Source organism: Vulpes lagopus, chromosome 5, assembly GCF_018345385.1.
Source record: "Vulpes lagopus strain Blue_001 chromosome 5, ASM1834538v1, whole genome shotgun sequence".
NCBI lineage: Eukaryota > Metazoa > Chordata > Mammalia > Carnivora > Canidae > Vulpes > Vulpes lagopus.
In genome coordinates, this window is record NC_054828.1 from 29837748 (window position 1) to 29856848 (window position 19101).

A 19101-nucleotide genomic window follows, 5' to 3' on the forward strand; every position below is an offset into this window, starting at 1 on the left:
TGGGATTCTCTCTCTCCCTCAGCCCTTCCCCCACTAAAATAAATAAAGTCTTAAAAAATTTTTAAAAAAATGAATGGTCCAAAATCAAAGTGCCAGCAGGGCACCTCCAGAGGCTCTAGAGGAGAACCTGATTCTCTTCTAGCTTCTGGTGGCTGCTGGCCTTTCTTGACCTGTAGCTCTATAGCTCTAATCTCTGCCTCTGTGGTCACACTGTGTTCTCTTCTGTCTCTCAGACCTCACCCTGCCTTCACCTTATCGGTGATTGCACTAGAGTCCACCCAAACAATCCAAGATAATCACTCCACTGTAAGAGCCTTAATTGACACAGAGCTCTTGTTTTTACAACATAGTATTTCTAGGTTCCAGGGATTGGGACTTCATGTGTGTGTGTGGGGGGGGTGTTATTTTGCCTTTTTATCACAGTGGCCAAAACATAAGAGCTAAGACACTAACAGGCAAGAATGACATAACTGGTTTATTCCCAGGCAGTTGTTTTCAAATCGTTAAAGCAATGCACTATTTTCAAATATAATCCCAATATTTAAAACAAAACAAAGCCAAAATTGTTCTTTCTGGTTGAAGCTGGGTTGTGAGGTGAGTGATCACACTTGGCCTCCCCCTTATCCTTAGCAAGCATAGGCCCTGAGATACACCTCCATGAACTCAAGAGGTACACTTTAGAGTTTGAAGGTTTTGCAAGACAAAGTCCACATTCCTTACCTCCTCCCTTCCTATTATCCCCGTTGTTCCAACCTCTCTAGCTAAAGAAGCACACTTCATCCACCACTGCTCACCATTCCATACAAAAACTCTTGTTTTATTAAACATGTTTCAAGTCCGTCTCCTCTCACTAGGAAGTTGCTCCTTGAAACTGAAAGCTGTCTTGTTTCTGCTCCAATCCCAACACGTAAAATGGTGCCAACACCTAGGAGGCGCTCTGTAAATACCTGCTGCCTTTTAATGTTTTTCTCAGAACTCCCTCCACAAATCTTGCCTCAATTAACCATGGGCTATCCTCTCTTCAACCATAGGGGGTCCTATCCCCTGACTCTATAAAGATGTGTGCAGAGCTGAAAAAATTCTTACTAGATAATTTTGAAGAGCATCGTGTAAGTATTAAAACCCTAGTCAAGAACATGCACTAAACATGCAAACAGTTCAAATAGTGCTAAACCTGCTTCATCCAAAACGCTAGCAAAAAACCACCTAGTTTTTTTTATGTGTTAACAATGCTAATGCTAATTTAGCATTAGGTCCAATATTTCAAAATAAGTTTTTTGGTTTCTATTCCTATAATGCTTTTGTTCAATGAACTGTTTCAATATCCTACTCCAAACCCTATAGACATTTTCACTAAGGCTGGTATTAATTTGCCAATTTGTATTATTAAAGCAAAGGAAAGGTGCCAATATAGCCCCAGCCTTCAAGGAACATATTCAAACTAGAAGGACTTTCAGAAAAATCTACTATTCTGATCATTTAATCTCACAGATGAGGAAAATGATGCCCAGAGGAATTATGGGAGTCTCCCAAGATCAAAATACAGTCTAGGGGGAAAGTGTAGGCCTAGAACCCAATTCTCTTGCTCCCCAATCTAGCCACCAGACTTTTCAAAGTTTTATTACACAGGGAACCCAACCATCCCTGTGTGAGGCATCCACTTAATGAGCAGAGGACAATGTGGCCCAGATAGGCCAGTTTTCACAGGAGTACATGTCCCATGATTGGGTCAGATAGCGATCTCTCTACTGCTGTCGATCAGCCTGGTCACGTTAGATTATAGTTCCCAACCTGAGCTTCTACTCCCATGCACTGAGCCAGGCCCATCCACTGACTTTAAAGGGAGTAGATGAGCAGGTAAAATGCCAACTAAACTAATCTTTAAAAAATCTATCCATCTGCTCTTACAAAAGTATTTTTGGAGATCATGGGACCACTGATCTTCCATTTGGTCTAATAAGTTTCAAGTCTCTCTGTATTCAAATTAAGAGAATCTTACTAATTCATTATAATACCTCTAACCACCTTCCACACACCACCCAAAACAAAAACTAAAATAAAAACAAAGCCCCTCTAACTCTCATGCAAATCAAACCAGAAAAGAGAGTATGGACTTATTCTTATTTAGGCTCAATGCTTCTTTTCCCCCATTGAATCCATGTTTCTGTACGTTTGTGAACACTTAGGCCAAGGCTTATTTACAAGGAAAACAAAAACAAAAAAAAGAGTCACCAGGCAAATGTTATACTCCCAATTAATACACAGTGTTGTCCACAACTAGGTATGATGTGATATCCAGTGTACATTTTCCCAAATTTGAACTTAGAAGAAATGAAATAAGACTCAGAACACAAAGTGTCATTTTCCTCTGCTGCAGAAGTATGGAAAAGAGTCTCCATTTGTGGCTGTCCATCTCAGCCTGTAGGATTTAGTCTTCTTTCTGAACTGCCTGGAAGTACTCAAAAAAAAAAAAAAAAAAAAAAGGATAATTTTCAACAGATTGGCTGGATCTCCAGACAGAGAGGAGAAGCCAGCACTTGGCAGAGCTGTGAAAGGAACATTTTGGACATCTTAGCCATTTGTTTTTTGGAAAGCCAGAAAACTAATCTGGAATAAGTATAACTCATTATTGTTATTATTATTAAAAACCCTAACCTCTGGCTCCTAGGGTTGGCTGCAGGAAGCATGTTGGTTTCTATAGAAATGCAAATGAAAGTTATTAAATTAGACATTCCAAGATCAGGGTCCTGTGTTTGGTGTTCTCACGAATGCTGGTTTTTTAAAAGTACTCTGAAGTAAGTAGGCTGCCATCTCTTTGCAGACCCTGGAAAGCCATCTGCTTGGCCCTGAGAGTAGCCTGTACATTGAGATCACACAGAGGCAGACTTTCAACACGGCTGGGAGCCATTCCCTTCCATGCGTGTTTCCCCTTAACAGCCAGACCCAAAATCCTTCAAAGGCTGAGGCTGTGTTTGCTACTTCAACTGTATCTCCTACAGAACCCAATAGAGGAGACAGACATAGCATGCACTTCCCATATTTTTAAAAATAAATGAAGGAATAAGTCATGTCTCTTTTCTTCCTCTCTTCTAAATTATATTCTATTGATTACAATTAATGTATACTCATTTTTTAAAAAATCAGATAATATATAGAGTAAGTAGTAAAAGAAATTTCACCCTGCCCCATTCTAAACCTTTCCTACACACATATAAAAAATGTTAAAATTATACATTCAATATACAAAGTGGTTTGGGAGGAGTGCAGACATCGGTGTGTTGAACAAATGTTGTTTAGGAACTTGCTCTTTATAAAATATTTAGGTGCCTTCACTCATTTGTGTTCTGGAAGTAGAAAGAAAAAAATCTAGTTTTCCTTATTCTTAATTTTTAAAAAATGTTTCAAATAAGAGTACATTCAATTATTTTATTTCCACATTGGATCAATAGTCTGGCTGAACACAAAATAAGAAAAAGGAAATCACATGCTGTCAGAATTTTGAAGGTAATGTTCCATTAACTTCTGTCTTCTAAGTCTCATGCCATTTTGATTCTTAATTCTCTAAATGTTAACTATTTGAGGTTCTTTTCCCCTACAAAATTTAAGACATTGCATGATGATGTGTGGTGTGGACTGTTTTCCATTCATTGTACTAGAACTCATGTCCTTTACTTTCAGGAAATTTTCCTGTGCTATTATTCCTTTGACAATTTCCTGCTCTCAATTTTCTCAGCTCTTCTATAAGCTGGATGTGAACTGCTTGAAATAATCTTCTAATTTTCTTATTTTTTTTCTCTTCCACATTCCATCCCTCTTGCTCTCTTTAGTTTGACCTTTGAAAGAGTTATTTACTCTGTATCCAAACTATGTACTGAAATCTTATTTGGGTTATCATACTTTTAAATTTCTGGAGCTCCTTCTTATTCTCTGGTTGCTCCTTTTTAAGATACCATTCTGTTCTTAATTCGTGTAGTTCATGTAATCAATTTCATCTTATTTCTCTGAGAATATTAACCTTTTTAAAAGTTTTCTTCTGGTCCCTATATTATGTCTGCTTCTATTTAATTCTTCTTCTTTTTTCTTTTTTAAAGAAGCTCTATTCTTTTTCTCATACTGATTGTAATTTTAGATGGCAGCTGTTTCTTGGAATGGTTGTAGTATTTCTCTCCCTGTCACACAAATACACACGTACACATACTCCAATGCAACGAGTAATTCTACCAGTTAAAAACAGAAACATGAAATTCAGTAATGTGTCAAATAAGGGTTACAGACAGGTCAACAAGAAAGCACAAATGAAGACCACTCTGAATAAGCAACATAGCAGAAAGGTATTTTTATTCAAAGGATATGTCTGGCTTATATTCATCCACAGAAGCTTTTCATTCTATGAATTTAAAGAACACCAATTCTAAACACAAAATGTTCTACTTAAAAAAATTTTCCCTTCTTTCCAATTCGGCTATGACTCTAAAGAAATAGAGACACAATAGTTATTAAGGAGGCAGGAAACCCTTTCAGCTAACCAACTTTTACATACTGTTCCTTATGGTCAAAATGTTGACCACACATTGTGGTAACTCTTTTTGACTTTATGACCTTATTACTAAGACCATCAATTATATTCACCGTTATTTGAGCAGAGGAACTGCTTGAATGCCAGAAGACTGCTCTACAGTGCTATTTAACTTTTCCCAACAGAGGGTCGTTGAAGCTAGGAGTTTGGTAAAATGTTTTACCTAACCTTGCAAAGATACTTCCCGGTAAATATTTGAAGTATATAAATACCTCTAAGAAAAGTCTTAAAAATGTGTGCAACTCCCCCAAATTAAGCCATCTCAATTATATAATCACATTTAAAGTAAAATATTACCAGGGGACCTGGGTGGCTCAGTCAGTTAAGTGGCTACCTTCAGCTCAGGTCATAATCTCAGGGTCATGAGATTGAATCCCACAACAGGCTACCTGCTCAGTAGGGAGTCTGTTTTCCTTCTCCCTCTGCCTGCCACGCCCACTGCTTGTATTCTCTCACTCATGTGCTCTCTCTCTCAAATAGATAAACAGTGCTCGCTTTGGTAGCACATATCCTAAAATCAAATAGATAAAATCTTTTTTAAAAATTAAAGTAAAATAATGCCATGAGTTCTAACACAGGTAATAATATGACCATAAACTAAGGCAGTTCAAATATTCTTTCTTGGGGCGGCCTGGGTGGCGCAGCGGTTTAGCGCCGCCTTCAGCCCAGGACGTGATCTTGGAGACCCGGGATCGAGTCCCACGTCGGGCTCCCTGCATGGAGCCTGCTTCTCCCTCTGCCTGTGTCTCTGCCTCTGTGTGTGTATGTGTCTCTCATTAATAAATAAATAAAATCTTTTAAAAAATTCTTTTTTTTAAAGATTTATTTATTTATTTTAGAGATAATGAGACAGCATGGGGAAGGAGGAGGCAGAGGGAGAAAGAGAGACAGAATCTCAAGCAGACTCCCTGCTGTGCACAGAAGACAATGCAGGGCTGGAATCCATGACCCTGTGGTCATGACCTGAGCCAAAATCAAGACTCGAACACTTAACCAACTGAGCCACCCATGTGCCCCAGTTCAAATATTCTTTATTTTCCTAAACTAAGCCTATTTCCAAAGGCAACATATTTTTTTAAATAATATGCACAGCATCATATTTTAGAAAAGGCTGCTACTACATCATACAGTAAAATTTAAAACCATGTCCCATTTATTATTTACTCTGTGGTGGAGTGGGAATGAGGAAATAAAATATACAGAAAGAGCAAAGTTTTGGAATCAGCCAGAGCAGATCAGTACTACTTATAAGAAGTATAACCTTGAGTGATTTGTCCAACCCTGCTGAGTCTTCTGTTTTGTTTTCTATAAATTGGGAATAATAGTTCCTATTCTGTGGAGTTATTGTGAGGAATGAGATAATATGTGGGCAAATTTAACGTTGTACCTTCTTAACAAATTATATGTGCATTGTTCTTAGGCCTTGGATCCTGCTACCTCACCCTCTTTGTTTCTCTCCCCACTTTAAAGAGAGATGAAAGGAACAAAGAAGAGATCGGTATAAATTACCACTAAAGTCAACATACTCTGAGATTCTAAGATCCAAGAGTACCAGAGAACATAGGTCATTTTCATTCTTGCTATACAAATAAGTCTTTAAAAATACATTAAGTGGAGGCATTTGAAAATAGGGGTGAAATTTGGGTTTCACATAAAAAAATATATGTAATATTTTAAATGTGTTAACACCTATACTTAACAGTAATCATACACTAAATTATATATGTAAGAGCCAAAGGCGAGAAAGAAAGCTATAAAATGAAATGGGTGAATCCACACAGGTAGAAAAAACATGGTTTGGGTGTCTAAACAAACTCTCTCTCTCTCTCTCATACACACACACACACACACACACACACACACACACACACGATATGTGTGAGGCAATGACAGTACCCAATGCTGCTCTCACACTCTTCCACTCACACATTCTCAGAAAACACTATTTGTTTTTGATGTATTCACTCTAGTAGCAAAAATAAACACTTCCATAATGGAATATACAGAAATAGCTGTAGATGCTTCAAAAAATATATTTCATCTTGGAAAATAATACCACATTTCTCATCTGATCATTTGTGATTACAATAGACTGGCTAGCAGTTGAGTCTGTACAGAAATAATTTAAAGTCACTCTAATAGTTTTACAGAGAGTCTCCAAATTTGTCAGAAACCAGGCAGCCTACAAAATGATTGATATAAAGCCTAAATAAAAACAACTAATTGAAGGAAAAGTCGGTGATAGTTTTCATATGTAAATTTTGGCATTCCGTCTTCTTTTTAATTGATACCATTAAATTGGTGTTTCATAGGTCAGAGGATTTTATGACTGTACACCAAAAATGTTGTTTATAACGCCATTTACAGGGAACTACCCACAAATATTTTCTAATACATTTTTTCCTTTTGTCTAATTCAAATTGTTATTGCTTCATTTTTCCCCCCATTTAAGCCCAATTTTGTTTTTATTTACTTCCACTTCCATTCTTTGCCCATCAACAAGAGGAAGTCCCTTATAAAGTGTGTCACAGTCTTTTTGGAATTTAGGTAGCACTAAATTACTTTAATCTGCAAGCATACTAAAGAACAAAAGGGGGAAATAAACATAGCAAACCAGGTGGTAGGAGATAAATATCCTTATATACACATAGAGCATTACCTCCTCACTGTCCCCCCTCCACAAAATCCCATAAATAGCGTGGCCAAGGCTTATTTATAGAAAGGACAAAGGGTAACACAGGATAAAAATGAAAATACAGCCAAAGAAGCCTCTTAGTCTCCTCTGGCCTAATTTAAATAGGGTTACTCAAGTTCATGGATTGGTAATGGATGATGTTGTGAAATGAGGATGAATCAAAGAGTCATCCCCGAAATATTGTTTTATCCTAAGAATGGACTATATCATATGTTTTGTCCTAAAAGACATGACTCACAGGGAGCCCATGATTCCTTTTCCTTTCTTCCCTGAAATCTGAGCAAACCCAAAAGGGCAGAGTGGAGGAGCCACGCATCCAGAGTCCCACTTCAGGGGGTTGTTACCAGATGTGACTTGTCACCTGACTTCTGGGTCTCAGCTTCCTCATCTGTGAAGTGGGGATAATTACACCTAACCACCTCACACAGCTACCATAGGATCAAATGAGGTAAGAGATCTGAAAGCACTTTGAAATCACCGACTTCTACTGATTCCACCTTCTTTCTCTCAACTGTGGTCTTCCCATCACCATCGTCGTTACTCTAACTCAGACTGCCAACATTTTTTCCTAGGCTTGATCACTGGTTTACAAATATCAGATCACATATGTGCCCAATCATGGGGAAAAGGGAGAAGGGGGACAAAACAGGGCCATTTAGTAAGTTTTTCATCAAGCTAAATATATTCCATTTAGATAGCTAACGTTTATTTGAGATTCTCCTGTGTGAGTGGGGTGTGTAGATTTGTGGATATGTCCTTTACTTTATGAAATGATACTGATAGGTGGTTTTTGTTTGTTTGCTTAATGTCTCTACTTAACAAAATGAAAAGGTCAGCAACTCTATTATGTTGAGCCTCGATATTTAAAAAAGAAGTTTGCTGGTTCATAAAATCTGTTAAGTCTGAGTACCACCAGTCTATATTATCCTGACAAACAAAACTATTCCAACAAATTGATCTCCCAGTCTTCAGCTTTCATTTCCAATTCAGCTACCGTAGTGTGTTCTCTTCACCACAGTGAAAATGATCAAACTGAAACAAATCTAGTCCTGTGGTATCCGTGCTCAAAATGCTTTCCTTGCTCCCACATCCTCAAGTTGGCTGACAAAGACCCTACCTCACCTCCTGCCCCCCTCCCTTGTACTCTACACAGCAATCATGTTTTGTGATGGCTCGTGTCACCTCTAGACTTTTGCACCAGAGTAGTCTCCCACCTAACTCACCTCTTCTTTCCCAGCTAATTTTTTTTTTTTTTGTAATGTAAAGATACTCCATGGTATCTTTCTTTCTTTTTTTTTTTTTTTTAATTTTACTTATTTATTCATGAGAGACACAGAGATAGGGGCAGAGACATAGGCAGAGGGAGAAGCAGACTCCCTACAGCGAGCCTGACGCGAGACTCAAAGCCAGGATCCCAGGATTATGATCTAAGCCAAAGACAGACGCTCAACCACTGAGCCACCCAGGGGCCTCCTAGCTAAATATTGTGTATCTTTCTGTTCAGCCATTATCTTTCTTGCTCTGGGATGTCTTCCTTGATTTGCCCAAGCCAGGTTACATGTACCTTCCATGTGCTCTTATAGCAATGCCAACTTGCCTCACTGCAGAACTTCATCCAAATGCTGATAAATGTTTACTGGGCTTCTGCTATATGTCAGGGACTGCTAAAAAGGCTGGAGACATAGCCCATCCCCAAGGAGCTGACATGTTAGTAAGAGGAAACAGACTAGAAATTAAAATTCAAAATAACAGAGAAGTAAAATATCTGGTGATTGCTCATCATCATAGCCACCCAGCACAATGCCTAGCTCCTAGCTAATGCTCAAAAGATATCTGTTAATGAGTAAGTGGCAGGAGTGTCAAAAAGCACTACACAGATGTGAAGGACTGACCTCCGTGAGCATGGGTTCCTACAGGTACATTAAAACCTCTTCTTCAAGCCTGGCCTGAGCTTTCAGAAGCCTCAAAGCATGCTGTGTCAATCACACCAGGGCACTCACTATTCCAAGACTTGGTTTAATACTTAGCAAAAGTGGTAATTTTACCAGTAATTTTCAGATCAAATGAGTTAAGCACTGAAGTCTCAAAAGTCCCTACTTGGCAGAGTAGGCATCTTCTTCAAACTCAAAACACAAAATTAAAAGAAAGCCAGTGCCTTATATGGTGCACACACCAGAATGCTGGCTTCATGCTATATCAAAAAGGTTAATGCTGGAAAAGTCAATAACTGCCACGAACAAGGACCCTGTCAGATCTCTGTCAGGGCATAATCCCACCTGAGTTATCACTTGCTAAAGTGAATTAAAATCAAGAAAGTAAACATTTAATGAATATTCACTTGCCTTTGGTTGAAGAAAGGGCTTAGACATAAGCTTTCCTTTAATTAAAAATAAAAGTAACACAGAAAGCTGAAATGAGATCTGAGGAACACTCAACAGGGTCCACGAGTCAGCATAAGAAAGAGTTGGCAATACTGGCGTCAAACTGCCCCAGGGTGTGACTATAACACCATTTTGTTGATGCAAAGATTTGGAAAATAGATTTTCTGGACAGAACTAGGCCTAACATCTCCAATACCAAGCATGAGCCAAAAAATAAACCTGGTACAAAGGTACCCAGTGGTTCTGAAAATAGCTTGCTGTCTTCACAGACTGCAAATATGTCAAGCCCTGGGCCTGCGACGTGCACCAATCAATCAACCAACTGACAAACACGTATTAAGTACTGGGCTAAGTGCTCTGGAAGACTCTAGCACATATAAGTTGCAATTCTAAGCCTCACGGAACTTAAAAGCTCAAGTTTAAAAAACAAGACAGAAATCCATGGAAAAAAAAAAACAAACTATGATTGAAGGACTGGCATGGCAGGAGCCAAAGAAGTGGTATGACCTTGCTCCAGAAGCTGAAGAAGAAGGGAGAACCTACAGAGGAATGTTCAGGGAAGGCTAGTTTCACAAGAAGCGAGGCAGCCAGGGGGTTGACAGATTTAAGAAAGCAGAGGAAGAGAGGTCTTAAACTAGTCTGAGTGAGCCTTGGCCTTGCAGCATGGTCAGGATTCACTGTTTCTGGGGAGTAAAGAGTTTGAGGGAGGAGGAAGAGAGTGTGTGCAGGAGAAGGGGATAGCGTGAGGACTCTGCTGAGGCAGAGATGTGTGAGGCCTGCCTGGGGCAGTGGAAAGGGCTGGAACAAAAAGTCTCCTGTGGAAGAGAATAGGCTGGTCTGTGGAAGGCCCTGAATGCCAAGCTAGTGAATTTAAACCATATTTCTCAAATACTGGAAAGCGGCTTAAAGTTTTGGCAAATGAGTAACATGATGAATTGTGTTTGGGTTTGTCCTAAACATTTTCACATAAGTCTACACTGCCCATACAAAAGAATTAAAAAAAGAATTTTTCTAAACAATTTTTGAAAGTTTAAAAAACAGTATATTTTCGTGGATATTTGAGTAAAATCCTATCACTGTGCTAAGTTTTAGATTATTCAGTAAATCACGCATAGTTGAGAAAATGCAGCAACCATTGAAAGGTCCATTTAACTTTATTTTATTTTTAAAGATTTTATTTATCTATTTGACAGAAGGGGGGGGGGAGAGAGAGAGAGAACAAGCAGAGGGAGCAGCAGGCAGAGGGAGAGGGAAAAGCAGGTTCTACATGGAGCAGGGAGCCTGATGTGGGGCTCAATCTCAGGACCCTGGAAGCACTACCTGAGCCAAAGGCAGATGTTTAACCGACTGAGCTACCCAGGCGCCCCTGAAAAGTCCATTTTAAACAGCACTGAAAAGTGACTTTGAAAGGCAAAACTATTCCTTTACTACGCCCACTCCCTTACTTCACCCACCCCCAACCTGGCTAGGGTCTTTATTTTGCTTTAAGTGTTAGAGATTTCCTTATGTACCTAGAAGGAAGAGCTGTTAGTCATCAATCTGGATGGTGTATGTTAATAGGGCCTTTGTTCAGAAATTTTAATAACAGGTTTGAGCCTTAGATGAATGTAAAATGAAAATATTGGAGGGGACTTTCTCTCTGCTAATCTGCCAACTAAGCAGGACCACGGGCTTTCAAAACTGTTCCTGTGTGCATCATTGGCGAGGCTGTTTCTACCCTGGTGTATGAGGCATGGCCGACCCGAGTTTACTCCTACTTGCTTCTCTGGCCTGATCTTGGGCTGCCCTGTACCACTTAACTTCCAACAAAGGTTCTGCAATCAAAGGCCCAAAGATGCTCAAATGTAATTTTGGCAGTTTCATACCTCTTAGAGCCTCTTGCCTCAACAAAGGCAGCATGACTGCACTGGCTTGTGCTGGCTCCAGGCAACCCCAGGGCTTTACCACCTTTGACCCCCATAAGCTGGGTAAAGGGAACACAGAGTTTAAAGCCAAGCTTTAATCTACCTGAAAGTTTACGAAATAATTTTACTCTGGGAGGTGATTATCTGGGGGAGCCTGCTGAACCAAAGGTATTTGGGGCTACGTTTTATACTTGACACATTAATACTATAATCATTATCATATAGATACTAGCATTTAAAAATTATGTAAACAAGGAACCAAACAGCAATAGTACCAGTTACAGACACTGGATTTTCAAAGTTTTCTGAGCACCAACAAAGCAAGGAGAAAACTCTGGTTAACAAAAGACCTGCTTTCTAAACCTTGGGACGTGTTCAGGCACTCTTCCACAGAAAATCTAAGATTCACACCAGTGTCACAAAAGGGAAAGTTGCTGACCAAAAAGGTCAGTAAAATCAATATGAAAAGTATAAAGAGAATTTCCCAGTGCAGTAGGATGAACAACTCCAAATGCCTAAAAATCTCTAAGTCTTATCCCCAAAAGCACTACAAAGTGATGGCAAAATTTTTAATTCAAAAAAGGTAGAAGTATCTTTGTAACTTCAAAGTAAAATAAAGTTAACAACCTCCCCAATATATTCAAATGTTCAGATTCCTAAAGAAAAGCAGTAAATATATATAATATTATTAAGGCAACATTTAATCGAAAGATGGAAGGAACTAAACTCAGTAGTTCGTTTTGGAAACAAGACCAAAGGGGCTTTGGTTTCTCTTAATTTCAGCCATTCTTTCACTGAACCCTTATGCTATTAGAGGCACTATGTCTGGCATTGTGGGGATGCAAAGATAAATTTGGCTTTCAGGTCCCCTAAGTACAGGGATGGGGGCAAGTGGGGAGAAGCAGGAACCCCAAAACCATATCATAAAAACACACAACAACAAAAAGCCATCCTTTTCTGAAACCAGTCTCAAACATTAAAAGGCATTTTTATGTTGAAAATGCAAAGGTAACTATTCCCACAGAAAGACAATTATTTGGATAGAGACATGTGGTAAACATTTCCTAGGGAAGGAGCAAATGAAAAAAGGTCAAAGGTAAAAGTCAACTGAGAAGAGCTGCAACATCTTAGCAATTTACAAATTTAAAGGAGAGTACCCTTTGAAGGGTGGGGATACACACACCACCTCCATTCATTATAAACAGATTTAAGAGAGAATCTTTTCCTTCTCTGGGGTGAATACCGTAACATCTGTTTTCTTGTCAAAACAGCAACTGAGTTGATTCAAGAAAATATTCTCTCTCTCTTTTTAAAGTTGTTGGTGCATAATTACATGATTTCTCTTGAGCCCTGGTTTCCTTAAGACGTGTTTATTCTGCACATCTGCTCTCCCCATACCTGATTACACAAAGGTATCATAAATAGCAAACCAACAGGTATAAAGAGACCAGCCCTCAAAACAGATCAAAGCAAACAGCCCGTGGAGTCCTTTGGAAATCTTGGCTGGCAGCTCTTGTAAATAAAAGTGCTTCTAAAGCAGAAAGCATTCAACTACCGTATTTATATAGGGCGTGATTGACAGGTCAGTTATTAACTGCATAAAAACACAGGCAATGTTAACTAGCAAGAATGTTTGTTCTAGCTGTTCTATCTGAAGGAAAATGAAATCCAAGATAGAATGGCCTGCTCTCTGTTTCTTTTAAGTATTTATTTTAGAACCGTGCAGTATAAAAGAATGTTTTTTCAAGTCAGTGAACTTAAGCTATTTTGCTTACTGTTCTGGAATTTAAGTATGTTGTTATAATTCTTTAGAAAACAAATGTTACATTTACTAAAGGCAAATTCCAATGGTGCACCATGATCTTTTCAAACCCTAAAAAACATTTTATTCAGTTGAATTACTAAAATTAAAGAAATTTTACATTAATTAATGTCTCTTCCAGTAACTAAAGTATATCAAATCGGAGGATCAAAGAACAGGAAGGTTTCCTCCCACTGCTCCGGAAGAAGGCATGTGTTCCTTGAATTGATTAGGGTAGCAAGTCTAAAATTCACCAAAAGGAGATAAGAATAAACTGGTTTGTATTTTATGACTATTATTTTTTATTACTAATATATCCTATCATGATCATTTACTTCAACATTGCACAATGCAATATATTTTGTTTTAAAAATTCTTTCAAAAAATGATGTCAGCTGTATACAGATATGTGGTCAGGAAATCCTCAAAATCCACTTTTGCATGCAATGGTTTTCATTCTTGAGGTTTAATATGATTAGCCCCCACTCCCATCCCAGTGGAAAGCAAAAATGCCACACTGTTTCTCCAGCTAGAAGAACAACTTCTATAATAGTAGCTTTAAGAAACTACACAGCAAAAAAATCTAAAAACCTTGCATCTATCCAATCTATAATTTTAGTCTTCCATAAAATGAAATTTTTAAGGTAACAAGGAAGAAGTAGAGGGGAAGTTAGGAGGGGAAAGAAAAACCAAGTTTTCCCTTTTGAATCAATCAGCCAATACTTTTAAGACTGAAATTATATTAAAGTTAGCATTTTCCAGCCAAATAAATGCTTATGAAGTAGACCATGTGTTTATGCACATGGCTGTTTATACATGTTTAATATCCTCAGTTGGAGAGCTTTTCCATGTAAACATAAGTTTTGTTAAATGTCTCTTGAATAAAATTAAAAAGCTTACTTCTTATCAAAATGTTTCACTCTTAGCAAAGGCTGCCATCATATGTCTGAATTTCCAAACACAAAAGCGAACCCCAAATTCCCAGAAAACCCATCCTTCCTCATCAGTACATTTAATGTACCACAGTCTTGCTTCCTCTAGCATTCCTACAAGCAACAGTCTTTCAGAACACAGAATTCTTATGAAATAAATACACAGCCTTAGAACATGCCCTGGCCTCCTCCAATATCCACCCCTCCCCCTTCCCCCGCAGGACTGTATTTTCAAACTAGAATATTTGTTTTGACAGACTTCTGCTTGCTTAATTCTCTGGCAAAGGATTTCTTGCTCACCCTTTGCCAGTAATGAACATTTTGCCAGAAATATGCAACTTCTGGCATGACAAGAATAGGGGGAAAAAAAAATGCCATGCCAGCAGAGACTTCCAGAACTAAAGATAAAAGCAGGCACACTGGAGGAACAGAATCCTTTCCCTTAACATATTATAATTTCCTCTTGTTTTCCCTGCTCCTCATTATCATGAGGAAAACCTTCATTTGGCAGTTTCACATACCTTCCCTACACTCTAGAAAGCAATGGGAAACTATTCCCTAAATCTTGGTTGCTAATTAAAGAACTACTTATCCAAATGAAAAACGTAGGTTAGCTAATCCTACTCAGAGAGTAAATCTCCAAAACAATTTCTTAATAATAGTTTATCAGGAAAATTAAAATCCATTGAACTTGTTTAATCCCAATGGAATACTTCTCTTTCATTATTTCTCCAGTTACATTTAAGGACCTAACACTCAAAAACTTAACAATGCAAGATGGCTCCACCTCCCAGCACTGAACTCGGAAGGGTTGGGCAGGATACCACACAGCTCTCCTCAGAGAGCTAAGGGTGTGGGTGAAGTGCCTCTTTCTGCAACTACCAAGATTCTTGGGAGAAGGAGTAGCCCACAGAGTAGATTTCCTGCATGGGTGGAGTCAGGCACTCTCCAAAAAAAACCAAAACAAAACAAAATACTCATGGTTCGTAGGAGAACAGACAAGCATGTCCCAAAGAATACCAGGTTGTTGAAATAATCTCTGCTGAGAGATCCTCTTTCCTCCACAGGTCACCTAAACGATGATGCCCCAGGAGTCTACCTCATCCCTCTGGGTTATTTCATTCACTCTCCAGGCATAAAATACCATCTACACACGGACAAATCCTTCACACAGCTCAGGACTCTCTCCTATGCTCCAGACCCAGTATACTGAAATGCTTCACGAATATGTTTTCCATTGGATGTCCCTCAGGCATCTTGAAACACAGACTCCAAACTGAACTTGCTATCCACCAACCTCCCCCCACATCCTTCAACAACATGCTTATCCTCGGAAATCTTCACCTCTGCTGATGGCATTATCATTCCAATTATCCCACCATCTTTCCTCCTCCCCAGTCCCCTCATTTTTCATCAAGTCCTGTCAAATCTATTGTCTTAATTACTCTAATCAATGTCCCCTGTTCCGTCCTCCTTGCCCACCCCATTTCTGACCTAAATTATTTTTTTACCACCCAGCCCACCCAGAATTTCCTCAAGTATGTTCTTTAAAACATGGTTCTTCCCAAGATACTCCATTAAAAAAGGATTCTATGATTCAATATTTTCAGTGAGTAACTGCACTGTGACTGCAGAGTCACAGTACATACCAGCATATTAAAGTTTTCAAGAACCCCTGGCCTGAAGAAACATGTTCTTACCGACCTTTCACCATCATCACTTCCCCTGGCTCCCTTTCCCCAACTGCTTTTCTTCACTTGGCTAACTTCTACTTATCCTTCAAGTTCAGACCTTGCCTCTTACAGGAAGGCCCCTGAGAATAGATACCTGTGCCTACGCTGTGCTTCCAGATCTCTCCTTGCACGCCCCTATACAGAACCTTCATGCTAATGGCATGCAGTCTGGAGTATGCCTCCTGTACTTGGTTGTGAGACCCTTGAGGGGAAAGACGCTGACTGACTTATCTTCCAAAGTCCAGCAGGTTATCTGGCACGTGGCAGTGAATTAATAAACCCTATTGAGTAAATGAATGCTAACAATACCTAAATGTGTTATCATTTATTCTGTGGCAGGCATCTGCTAATCTCCTTGCATGTATTAACTCATTTAACCCACCCAAAGATCCTAGGAGGTGAGTGCTAGTATTTTTCCCGTTTGACACATGGGGCAACCAAGGCAGGAGGAGTGAATATGTTTCATTTTTCCTCCCATACAATCTTATTTTCTCATTTCCAGCAGCATAAACATGAGTATTTTTACCCTGCTTCTTAGGAAAGAGGATGTGATCAAACCAATGGAAAGCTGGCAGAACATTGTTACTTTTAGAAATACTGTTATGTTATAGAACAAAAAAGCTTTAGTATAAAGGGAAAATAACTAGAATTAGGACTCTTATCTGAATTTGAAAACCAGCTCTGTTTCATATTAGAAGATATGAGACATGTAGCAAATTAATAATCTAAATTCCAACGGTTACTTAAAATGAGGACAGTTATACTTATCTTATTGAATATTCCTACCACAATTACATGAGGTAAGTATATGAAAGTTCTTTGCAGCCTTTAGGTTATAAAATTGAGAATACTGATATCATTACTTTCACAAACAATATAATGGAATGATGTCTGACCTCCCTACTAGCAAATATTTATAATTTGTTACTATGGATTTCTATTTTTATTTTCCTTATGGATAAACTGGTCCAAATAATTGGAAAAGCTTTCAAATCTACATGGAGATTTCTACTGCAAGTTAAAAAACATTCTACTAAATTGAACCAATTGAACTACATCTGTTTTGAGACTCACAGTATAAACTTGGAAATAAGGAAAAATCATTGAGTATTAATAAAAAAAAGCTTGACAAAAGTCTTAAAAATTTCAACAAAACCACTACCAACATAACCGACTAAATTATCTACACTGTAGAGACTGTCTACACTCTCCTGTCATTAATGGAATCTTATATAATATAGCCAGTGCTCTCAGCCCTACAAACTATGAACAGCTCAGTAGATAAATCTCAATAAGCCTCCACATCAAACAGACTGGAAGAAATCAAAAGACCGCTGAGCTAAGCCAGACCAGGCTGATATTTTGGTTTATTGGTTAACTGTTATGTTTGGAAAGGCATAAAGCTTAATTGCGAGGCTTGAGGTGTATGTCAAAAATGCCTGACTTAAGTAGAAATTCTGATCATAGCATCTGTCACTAGTTAAAATACATGGAGATCTTTATCCAGGCTATTTTTTTGTTGTTTATGTTTTCAATAAATGAAAATAACCCAGTCACATGGTGACTAAATATAAATCATTGTTTCAACTTTTTGAGAAGGTTGGAAATCCCAGGTGTAAATTAGGGACTAACACTGTTGTTAATCCAAGGCATGTAAAAGTTAAAAAGGGGAAAAATCTGGTTTAGTTTATGACTTCTTGTGGTATTAACCATAGGTTTCTCACAAATACTAATGAATGCAACATTTTGAAACACTATATGGAAAAGTGAAATCCGGTGGTGTTATTTGGATATTTTTACCATTTTCTACTGAATAACTAACTCCATTTGGCTGAGTAAGTAACAAAACTAAACATTTCTTAAAAGGCCCTAGGAGAAAGTAATTTTTCCTAGTAAAGGTTCTATTTAAAGACGGCAAATGAGGTGCTCATCACTGCTACCAAAGCTACTCAACCATACTCAACACATCAGTATTTCCTCGGTGCTTTAGGACATGCAACAAACTTAAAAGACAAGCCCTCTCCTTCAGAACTTGGAATTGAGTTCAGAGTCCATAACTAATTCACAAGAAGCAATAGCAACACAAGAAAGAGAGCATGCCCCATCTGTGGTATCTAAGGGAAAGTCCTAAAGAAAGGGAGCGCAGTGAGTCCAGGGATGACCCGTTTATTCGTTCAGCTAATTTAAAGACAATTCTCACTAAATGCTCACCAAGCCTAGACCCTTTATAAGCCTTTGTGACATTTACTCCTATTTACTCCTCATAATGACTCTGGAGATAGGTCCTGTTACCATCCCCAATATATGATGATGCTGAGATAAACTCAGACTCAAGGGACTAAATAACTAGCCCAAAGTCTGAGCTGGAAGTTCAATGTAGACCTAACTCAACATGCATTTTCTGAGCGAAGTCAATGTATCACTTCTTTGTCCCCTATATAAGGCACTGGGGTAAAAAGGAGCATCAGACACAAGCCTCGCTATCAAGAAAGCCACAGTCAGGTTAGGGAGGACTTCCTGGAGGAAAAAAGATTCAGGCTTAACCCCCACAGAATGGGAAAAGCTAGCAGACTGTAAATAGAAGAGAAGGGACTGGTACTTCCAGAGGAGAAAAAGCAGGCACAAAAGCAACAAAAAAGAAAACCATACCATATTCAAAGGATCAGTAGGGAGATTAGCCTGGTTGGAGTATACGTATTTGTTGATAGTTGGTAGGAGTTTAATAAATATTTGTGGGTTTGAATAATAGGAGATAAGGTGAAAAGGGCAAGTCCAAATTAACAGAGGGCCTTGAAAACTAAGTTGAAGAAAATACAATTAGTTAATAAATTATGTGGGCCAGTGTCCAACCTCACTCCTAATAAAAGCAACAGAAATTGAAACAACATGGTAATTTCCCCCTCACACTCTCTTAAACTTGCATTAGAGATTAATGATACCCACTACTGGGAAGATTACACATGCTAGTGAATTTATGAATTGTATCTTCTTATTTAATTTTTAATTTTTTTTAAAAGATTTTATTTATTATTTATTCACGAGAGACAGAGACAGAGAGGCAGAGACACAGGCAGAGGGA

At 38.5% G+C, this 19101-nt stretch overlaps 1 protein-coding gene across 2 annotated transcripts in view; it reads right to left on the reverse strand.

The window, feature by feature from the left end:
• The window catches only part of THADA (THADA armadillo repeat containing), a 329797-nt gene that overhangs the window by 195104 nt on the left and 115592 nt on the right, over nucleotides 1-19101 (reverse strand). The window lies entirely within an intron of this gene.